This window comes from Anser brachyrhynchus, assembly GCF_964034855.1.
Source record: "Anser brachyrhynchus genome assembly, chromosome: 14".
Lineage (NCBI taxonomy): Eukaryota > Metazoa > Chordata > Aves > Anseriformes > Anatidae > Anser > Anser brachyrhynchus.
In genome coordinates this window covers 874,416-885,203 of record NC_137709.1, presented here as the reverse complement: position 1 = coordinate 885,203, position 10,788 = coordinate 874,416, and the positions used below count along the sequence as shown (strand labels likewise).

At 45.5% G+C, this 10,788-nt stretch overlaps 1 long non-coding RNA gene across 2 annotated transcripts; it reads right to left on the bottom strand.

Moving 5' to 3' along the window:
• Window positions 1-1,913: 1,913 nt before the first annotated feature.
• LOC308177546 lies at window positions 1,914-10,689 on the bottom strand. 2 transcript variants are annotated; one of them, XR_013939243.1, is made up of 2 exons: window positions 6,181-10,689; window positions 1,914-5,593 (listed from the first exon to the last, which is right to left on the bottom strand). It is a non-coding gene; the product is annotated as an uncharacterized lncRNA (long non-coding RNA). The 2 variants fall into 2 exon arrangements; XR_013939244.1 differs by having other exon boundaries at window positions 1,914-4,886.
• Window positions 10,690-10,788: the final 99 nt, after the last annotated feature.

The window sequence follows — 10,788 nt, the reverse complement described above, 5'->3', positions numbered from 1 at the left end:
GGACAGCTCCTGCCATGCTGCAGGCACCTACACCCGCAGCTAGCCCACGACGTGGCAGAGGCAGAAATGAGGACAGCTCGACAGCAGGGCGCCTACGGAGAGGCCATTAGGAACAAGATGCTGACAGGCTCTAGGGGAAGAGCTGGAGGGCAGCTTTTACCTTGCCTTGCTTGTATAAACACACCACCTGCAGTAATGAATTGCGGTAGGAGGCAAATTGGAACGGATCACCCACAGATTACAAATGTAAAAACACGGTACTCGCTCATGGCAGGTGTAAAGGTTGGAGAGTAACCTTGCAAGTGATAAATGACGCTGATGTGGAGAAGCTAAACAGAAGGAAACAAATACGGAGGGAAAGCTCTGAGCTTTGATAATTAGCAAAAGATTGACCATCTAGAAGTAAAGTAACAGACTGAGAGGTCCCGTCTGCTGTCAGTTAACGCTGAAGAGTACCTGCTGTGGTTGTTCTTAGGACTCAGATGGTCTCCATTCATTTTGCAGGATTTAACAGAGTAGTAACAATAACAGTGAGGAATCTCCCTGCGCTCGCCCGGTGACAGGGCCCTCCCATCGCTCTTCCCATGATTTATCTGGGGGCTCGGGGAGCAATCATTAGACCACCACAGGAAGCAGAAGGCTTTCTGAGGGCTGCTGATCATGGTGGAACCCTCCCTGTGGGTGCACAGAGGCTGATTTATCATAGCTTGTTTTGTAATGCTGATGCACCGAGCAGTATTCCCATTGTGCCGTGGTCCTGGCAGAGGCAGGCGAGGCACGGATGCCGGAGGTGTGCTGTTCTGCCACACAACCGCCCCGAGCACGGTGCTTCTGCCTCGTCCTGGCCCGGTGGTGCCTGCTGTGGTGTCGGGGTCCTTGGGGACGCAGGGACCAGTTACCTCTGTCCTGGCCAGAAAGCGGAGCGGCCACATACTGCAGGAAAGGGAGTTGTCAGCGTCTGATCAATTGAAACCAAAACTGATCAAAATGTTTGTGGTTTTGTTTGTTTGTTTTAGTTTCTATATCATGTTTGCAGCCAAATCTGGCATGCAAGAAAATCAGGAAAGCCTCTCAAACTTCACACAGCAGAACCAAGACGAACTCTGTCCCCCATCCCCAAATATCCCAGGTAGTCCCAAAAGCCACAGGACACATTAGGAGTAACACCAGGCAGATTTCCTGAACTATTTTTTTATTGAACCTTCTAAGGTGTTTTGTTTTTTCCCAGCACAGCAGAATAATGTCTCTTCTCTGACTTTTGTGTTGTTACTCACATGACAAACAAATATCCACTTCTAAGAGAAAAGCCTCAGATTTTGCATTCCTGATCTGGGACTAACTCCTGGAAACTTTATGTGAATAGAAACAAGGTACTTAGTTTTCAGATGCTTTTAAAAACCCCACTGCATTTCCTTTGCTTGTCTAGTAAGAGACATTTTCAAAGTCACGTCCAGAGTTGGTTGGGACTTCTTGTTGATTTTTTTTTTAAGGAAACCAGTGCAGATTTAATGATAGAATCTACCTACCTTTCCTAAAAATCTTGATCTTAACTTGAAAAATGCTAACAGATATTTTTGGAACCAAATTGACAGTTGCAATAAGACCTTATCTTTTTCTTTAGATGAGAAAAGCGTTTATCACTTTTTCCCCTTTTGTGAGAATGGCAGCATTTGTGTACTAACATCTTTCTGGTACTTTGTCATGCACTCACCAGTGAGACTATCTGGGAGCATTCAGGAGGCAGCAAACAAACACAAAAGGAAGCATATGGTGCTCTGTTCAGAGAAGCGATGCCAGTCTCATCACTGCCGAGATCTCAGAAAATGCATCTCAGATGCAAATTGATTTCACAAAACCAGGGGGAAAAAAACAGTCATATTTCTAAGAAAATAAAGTGAAAAAATATATTGACTATGAAGAAACCAGGCATCACTGGCAGGATTGGTCATCAGCTGTTTTTTTTTCTTCCTGACAAATATCCCTTATTTTTTTCCACCCCAAATTCTGAAAACCAAGAAGGCACTCAAAGGGACCAATTTTAAAACTGGAAATCCCATAAGGTGGAAATCTAGTAGATTTCAGAGCAGTTATTGGGAGGTCTGCTAGAAAGTAAACACTGGTTTTGGCTCCCCTCAACCGACTGCTTCTTCCCCTCCAGGGGCCAGCGAGCAGTGAATGAGGCATTTGGACTTCGGAGAAGCTTTTTGCGGTCCTTATGGCAGTTTTGCTTGGCAGCTGTACGCAGAAACCTGGCAGCATCCTTGGTGAGGTGCAGGGCAGCCACGGGCCGGTGCCGAGACCCAGCGGGCGGCGGCGCTGCCAGCCTGGCCCACCGCACCCAGCCCCGCTCGCAGCCCCCTGCCCGGGGCAGCACCAGCAGCGACCACAGCAGCACAGCTAACGCCCGCTTCAGCCCAAAGGCACAGCACCAGATGAATGCCATTCCAACGGTACCCAGAAGTACAGCAAGCATTTTAGATTTGGGTAAATGAACAAATTGACGTTCACTGAACTGCTAGCGGTTATCCATAAGAATGGTGTTTGAGTGGCACTTCTTCAGCTATTTAGCCACTTTCTGTATGTGCCAAAAAAAGTTATTGAGTAACCAACTTCTGTGCTGTGATGCATTTTGATGCAGATGCTTTACAGGCTCCTGGCAGCCCCAACAGTTTTCTGCTTTTCTTGCCATTGCCATTTTTCTTGAAAACTCCGACAGTCATTTGGTTTCATTGCTGTTTGTCTCTAGCACCGTCTCCTGCAATGCTGGAGTTTATGAGCCGTAGTTAATGACAAGCATGTCTTTTGGCTAAGCCTGCTTAGTGTACCCATGAAACCAATAGCCATTTTTCCACAGAGCAGAAATTAGTCTGTCCTAAGCCTTGCCCCCAGTCAAGTATCAGCGCATAGCAGAAACACTGGCATCTCCGTTTGCTTTGCTCTTGCTCCCCAACATAAGAGGTCAGTAGATTTCTCCTGTGGCCACATTGCTGACTTTTTATTTTTTAATCTAGTTAAAAATAACCAGAACTTTTATTAGCTTTTTGAGTGGATTCATGTAGACACCAGTCTTTATTTTTACCCCTCAAATGTGGGTTAGTTAGATCTCAAATGGAGGAAAGAAAGAACAGGGTGACGGGGCAATAACTCAGTGCAGAAGAAAAGTCAGTTTCAGGACGGTTCTTAACTTTGTGAATGAGCAAAGTGACCTAGACCCCCCATGAGAGCTGGGTATCAAATTCATAATCCAGGACACCTCTTGCTTGTCCAGTCCACTGTCATAAAGATGTCCTGAAGTGTAAACAAAGTAGGAATGGTAGAATAAGGATTTGCTTATTCTCCCCAGCCCTGCAGGGCATCTTTCCCAACCTAAAACTGCACACGGACATCTTCTCTAAAGCAGAAAGTTGTATAGGATAAACAGAATTACATCCTGCAGGACCTTCTCCATCACATGGTTTTGTGTTTCGTTTTTTTCCCTCCTGACCTTGTGTTCGGAGCTTACAGTAATGAATACAAGCAATAACGTTTAAATTAATAATTTATTTTCTGGGCCACTGAAGGAAAGGAGGACCATGGGCCAAGCTGCTCACTTGCTCATCCAGAAGGTGTTCAGATGCCTCATGAAGTAGTGCATCATAGCTACCTGAAGAAAGTAGCATAAACAAGAAATTGGCTGGAGCACTGGTATTAAAATGGAAGTAAAGATGATGCAATAAGTGCTTATCCACAAAATTCAGTTTCTACTGCAATATTTCTAATTGTGATAATGACCTTGGGTACACTATTTTATAATAGGAGCTGACCAACTGGAAGAATGACCCTTCTTCCATTTGTAATTGCTGTAAAATGCATTCCAGATTAAACATTATTGCTTCAACAACATATGCAGAGCTACTCAAAGCTGTGTTTGCTCTGTACAAACAGAGCTCAATCCTAATTAATCTATGTACATTCCTAATTTTCTCACTGACAAAGAAATGGAAGGGTAGTGCTCAACATAGCTCAGAAGCGCAGGGTGTTTGCCAGTTGGTGCTACTTCCCAGCAATGCTCAAAGTTGCTCAAACAGAACAGCAACACTTACTGCAGAAGAAAGATTAGCAATATCACAATAGAAAGCAAATCAGGATGAAAACAGAGGAAGACATCAAATGTGAAAACAACATCCCTGTCATTATTCTGCAGCACAAAGCATCCCTAGGCAGTACAGTGTACATTCTCCATTTGAGTAAATGGATTATCTGAACACATTCCAACACTGCACAGCCTGTGCTCCATTACTCCCATATGGTAAATGGTTAACGACGCTCTGGTATCTGGTAAGTCATTTACACTGCCTAACCAGTGCTTTTGATCACTTTATAAATGACTTTCACTTTAATAGAATTCATTATGATGCCTTAACTGTCCTGGAGTTCCACATGGCAACTCACTGCTCTGTCACCCAGTTGTGCTGTTTGAGGATAATTAATGTCCTTGGACAAAGGCAAAATAGAATATAAATGCATAATACTTGTTCTGGTTTTTGGAAGGTGTGAAAAAAGCTCCCAATTTATCTCGTATTTTGCAGCTTTATGCCACCAAAAAAAGCCATTTTCTTCCCTGTGTTGTTTACTTACTGTGTTACTGACCAAGCCCCCCTCAAATTTTATTTCAGCATGAATATTAATTCAAGTATCATTTATATTACGAACAAAATGAGAAAAATATCTCAAGGCTGTTACAACTCCCCGTCTTTCTGGCAGAACCTTCTAGCTCTTAGAATAATCACACTCATTATTCATAAATTAACTGGGGCTTTACAAAATAAACGCAAAAGCACAGTCCTTGCATAGAAGGATTTCCAATGGACAGGTTGCTCTATCTTTTCTTCCAGCTGGATGAGTACCTACAAGACAAAGTGATCAACCGGTGATAAGACAGCACTATCTCTTTTCACTTTCCATATCTTTTCTCAGTTCTTTCTATTGCATTTAGTTTTCTCCATGTCTGGAATCACAGCACATGTACTACCATTGCCTACAAGCTAAATCAGTGCCCCAAAATCATCGAGCTTAGTGCAGAAGAAATCAAGCCACATATTCCTTTGTTTGGCTCATCACCAACATCATTAGCAGCTCACACAAATCAGAGTAGCTGAGGTTGGCAACATCTCTGGAGACCATCTAGTCCAACCCTCTGCTCAAGCAGCACGAGCTGCAGCAGGTTGCTCAGGTCCCAGTCCAATTGAATTTTGGAGCACCTATCTCCGAGGATGGAAACTCCACAGCTTCTCCAGGCAACTCATTCCAGTGTTTGATCCCACTCACAGAAGTATTTTTTTCCGTTATGCTCTGACAGAATAATTGACCTGATTACAACACTCATCCTAAGGCAGCCCAGGACGCTGTTGACTTTTTTCCCCCCAGCAGGAGCACATTGCTGGCTCACGTTCAGCTTGGTGTCCACCAGGAAGCCCACGTTTCTTCTGCTAAGCTACTTTCCAGACAGTCTCAGTGTGATCTGCAAACTCACTGAGGGTGCGCCATTGTCACATCATCCAGGCCAATAATAAAGATGCTAATCCATATTGGCTCAAAGTCAATTTCACAGTCTCTGATGATTACAGAAAAGAAAGCACCAGGCAGTGTGAGCAGGTTAACGATTGGACAGAACAGAACATTAAGTTTAATGAATTCTGAGCATCTAACTTGAATGGACAAGACGGTAGCTCTTTTCTGCTGCAAGACTCACACATTCTGCCTGAATATCACTTCAGAGAAATTTTCCATTAACTTGGACAACAATTTTGCAACCTCCAAGACATCAGCAGCTTACCCCTTACCATATATCCTCTGAACCTTGTTCATACATATTTCATGCTAACGGCTGTATCTGACTTGTTCATTCCAACCCCACAAAGTACTTTGTGCTTACATAGCAGGTTTGGGATTCCACGCCCAATCTTCCAGAGGCTGACTCTTGAACATCAGTGCTATGAAGAACACAGATAGTTCTTCATATGGATTCACCTTGGCTATCTGCATAAATTTTCATATAGGTCGCTGAAAATCTTCTCATCAGATCTCTGATTTCATTTGAATGTTTTGGATGTGTGAGCATCACCTAGCATATAGACAAGCTTTCTGCTGCTGTTGTAGCCATACTATCTCATGACAATACCACCCACATTGCAATCCTACCTGCTCATCTTCATTTTAGCTTCTTGCTCAGATCTTTCCACAGAGTTGCTCAGACATCTGACATACCCTTAGGAACAAATTCTATGTGCCACATCGCTTCAAGCCATTTAAAGTGTAGGTCTTCGCTTAACAGGTTCATTTCGGATGGAAGGGATTAGAGAGTGATCACACTCAGCTCTGCTGGCAGATTGACGTGATGATCAGCAGCTGGGAACGGGCAGAGCCCTCACCCCCAGCACAGCTGTAGCCAGACAGGGTGGGTGTCCGGAGCAGAAGTTGCACAGTGTTCTCTCTTTGCTGTTTTTATGGCATGTTTCATAACAGATGGATTAGAGACAGCCTTATTTGTGTATAGTTTCTAGCATTTGTATACAAATACAGTTCCTTGTACAAAGAAAACTACTCCCAAAACACTTGTATGAAAAACAAATTTAACAAAATGGTACAACTAGCAGAGGACACAAACATGACTGCACTGGCAACCGGATGGGATGCAAAGTACTGCTCTGTGCTGTTTTTGCAGTGCGCACCTGGTTCTGCTTGCTTAGACTGTAAAGAGCCCAGAAAGGTGCAAAGCCCTGGTCAGGCTGTGCAGGACCACGGCTGGAGTGTTTCCTCAGCTGCAGGATGCTGAACGCGGCGTGGGGAGGCTGTGTCCTTGTTAGACAATAAAGCTGTGTTGGCCAAACTGTCCATGTGCAATTGCTTGTGTGATCAAAAAGAGGCATAACTCAAGTGAGACTCAAACTTCATGAGCTATTATTAGCACTTTAATTGTCTGTATATTGCAGATTGCAAAAGCCAAATCTTTATAAAGCCAGTATGCCATTAGATACTGTTCGTATTTTCCATCATTATTGGCCATCTAAAAACCACAATGTCAAGATGAGCACTATGATTTCTTCTTCCAGTATCACCAAGAGAGCAGATGAGGTTTGGTTCTTGGCATTAGGTCCCTTTCTTGCCAGGGCACTAAGATTTTGGAAAGCCTAACTTAGCAAGTGGCTACAATTAATGAATAAACCTCTGCAGTAAAGAAATCCCCGCACATCTTGTATGGTAAGATACAGCTGCAAAGGGGCATCGTTTCATTCCACTGCTTACAGAGTTGTTTGTAACCTTTTTCAGTAAAGCTTAAGAAACAAGTAGGCTAGTACAGGTCATCATTAAGATTTGTCATTAATCATATTTTGGAGGGCCCAGACTCCAGAAGCTGCAGTGTAGGTACTGCACTACAGCTCTGAATTGCTCTTAAGCTTCTCAGAATAAAACAAAGCACTATCATCTTCTCTCTAGAGCCTGAAGAAATATTGCAGGTGTACAGGAGAGATAGAAAACTAAAGCCACCTATTCTGTGTCTGTCATCTGCATCAGTGAAGCAGATTTTTTTCCTCTGATGCTGGGGACAAAAGCTGATGGTTGATGCTAAGCTCCATGTGCTTGCCCCCAGGTCACTCGCAGACCAGGGAGAGCATGTGGATTCCGAGGGGTGTTGGGACAACAAGGAATGAATTCCTCTGCTCTGTCTCCTTTGTGAGGCTGGTGGCAGCAGGTCCTTGCGAGGGAGCCTGAAAGCTGGATTGCAGCACCTAACACCCATGCTCAGGCTGGGAACCGCAAACTCCCTGCTTCCCTAGCTGGGTGTTGAGCCTCAGAATCCGCTGCAAGCTGCTCTGAATTATTTTTACCAGAGTTGTGCTAGTTGATTGCTAGTGCAAAGGACAGCTCTTTTGTTTTACTTTCTTTAATTGGCAACACGAGTGTGCCTAAGAATATCTTCATTGCTTGGAAACAGAGTGACTTTGTGCTTGTCTGTCGTATCCTCCCATCTCAGCTCTCCATGAGGCATTCCTGGCCCTCGGAGAGCGGCTGGAGGCTGTCTGCCTGCTCCTCCTCGGCCCCATCAGGTGCGGTGCCATGGGGTCCCCCCCCAGTGCCCCCAGGGCAGCCTCCTCCTGCCTTGGGGGCGAAGCGCGCAGGCGTTAGGCATTACGGGTAGAAGTGAGGTGAAATAACGTAGCAGAGCGTTCAGCTTGCTGCTGTCTGGAACTTCAGGTGTTTTTTACCCCTTTGTAACAGAAGAAGCTGCATCTCAAGCTCCAATTGCACCAAGCATCGGAAGAAGGAAGGAAGGGGCTGCAGAGCGGCTGTTGGCATCTGGCCAGTGTGGGCCCTTTTTGCAGAGACATCTTTCAGAATAACAGTTTTGATTTGGCACAGCAATGCAGGACTGAAACACCTCTTTTGAAGCCCACAGCAGTCATCCTGACTCACCCGTTGTCTTGGGTTGCACACTGACATTTGGTGACTCAAACTTTCCCTGTGAGAGGCAGGGGTTTTCACACACTACTCGGAGTGTTGTACAGCAGTTTCATCTGGCAATGTAGGGGAGAAGAGGCGGATTTCATACACAAGCTTGGGAAAAAAGAAGAAAGGAGGAGGTTGGAGTCAGCTAAAATGTTAACGTGACAGCTCTCCTTCTGTTCCCTGTCTGGGGGAGGCCCGGCTGCGGCCTGCACAGGACAGCGCCACGCTCGGCCTGGCTCCGCCGCCGCCGCCCCATCGCCCGGCCAGAGGGAGCCGCGAGCGGGGGCAGCCGGGGCTCGGCACCTCGACACCCCCGGCCGGGGGCTCCGGGGGGCTCTGCGGGTGCCGGCACCCCTGCTCCCCATGGCAGATCGCACGGGATCGCTGGCAAAACCCATGCACAAGCTCTCTGGGTGGAACACCCGAACCCAGACAGAGCCAAAGTCTGCCATCAACGCTCGGTTCAGACAGAAATATGTGGCTACTTTCCTATGGGCTGCTAAATCTGGATGTCTTACAAATGTTTTCTTGTCCTGAGGACAGTAATTTCCTCTGTCCACTCTGTGTTGTGTGTGGCTCTAATGCCTGGACAAAAGGCTTCCTGGTTCGAAAACGGCATGAGCATTGCCAAGGAAATAGTAAGGCGTTCCAGATAATTATGCTTTAGTAGAGTTTAATCAAAGAAGCCGTGGAATGTACTAGCACCAGAGGCATCCTTCAGATGTATTGATTTCCACTACGAAAGCCACATCTGTGTGCTGTAGCATGTTGAGAAACAGAAAGAGGGGATTGTGAATCCTGGCTGGAAGATGGTTGGAATAAGCTTTATAAATCAATGCACAAATATGCTGTTTTATTTCTCAGAAATAAGAACAGAATATCTTTTACTCTTCCACCTCCTAGGGTTGTTTGTTGTGTTGTGTTGTTGTTGTTGTTGTTTTTATTTTTCATTCTTTTTCCTTCAGAAATACCTTTTTATTTGAAGCACACGTTTCTCTGGTTAGCAGCCAGACATACTTTATCTGATCAGGAGGTTGAACCATTTTATTCTCTAAAGTTGAAGTACTTCAGCAATCTGTTAACATTTCTCACAGCAGTAGCTCAGAGGGTAACCAGGACTGCTGGTGTAAATTAGTACGTTCTAGATTTCACATTTAATACAAAGTTATAATTCAGGGGGATGACTGTGTAGACCCTACAGCAAATTCCTCTTTTTCTGTCAAACCTTATTTACTCTACAGAATGGAAAATCGTCTGCATTTACAGTGGGTTTGATGGTGTGTTTATGTGCATTTAACATATCCGTAACATGATAATCCTAAAACTAGCCTTGTTTGTGGGTAAAAGGGTTGGTTAAAAACACCTCATCCCAAGCCTAATACATTTTACTAATGCCACGTGTGGCCTCTGTAAACAGCTGCTACTATAAATGATGTGCATGCACAGTTTGTGTGTAAATTCATGGCTTCAGTTCAAGTACGGAGCTACACTTTATATAAAGCTATACTTTAAACAAGCACACTGAGCTTCACCACACTCCCTTTGTCTTTCTGCTGCCTCCAAACATGCATTCAAAGCTGCAGTGGAGCAGAAGTTCCCCTCAGTGGAGATCCCCGATTTCCTGGGACATATTTTCACTTCATTAAAATTCTGTGGTTGGCAAGCAGAAACACACTGCCAGAGATGTTGCGGGAGAGCATCACTGGCTCCAGAAACCAGAAAACTTCCAGGAAGATGGACAATCTATATCACAATGATTGTAGGAAGAAGGAATCTGGGGTGCCTCTGGCAGGGCTCCAGCCGCGGAGGGGCAGCCGGGGGTTCGGTTGCCTCCTCCCGATCGCTGCCCCCCCGCACACCCCCAGTGGCAGCGGCACACGCCAGGTGTCCCGCATGAATTGGTTTGCTTGGTTCCTCTTGTCAGTAGGCACACAGAGATTAATCAGTCATCTTGGATGAAATTCATCTCAGCCAACATCATTTAAATGTAGATGCCTCACCGAAGCTAGTCGTTTTGTTCCCTCTATGGGGCGTTGCACACGTCATTTACTGAGGTGTGAGGTCCGTGCAATACACTCATCGTGGCGTTACGGCAGCTCCTCAGGCCAGGGGTTTGCCCGGCTGTCCTAGCGGCCGTCACAGCACCCCAAGAGCCAGGACTCGCCGGACCACGTTTGCCTGACGCTGTTCCTCCATTCGATCCCTGGGACTCTCCAGTCTCCAGTGGGCTGGAAAATCCATTTCTCTTCTCACACTGCACCTACCTGCTCCCCTTGCTTGGGTGACAGGCTGAAATGCTCA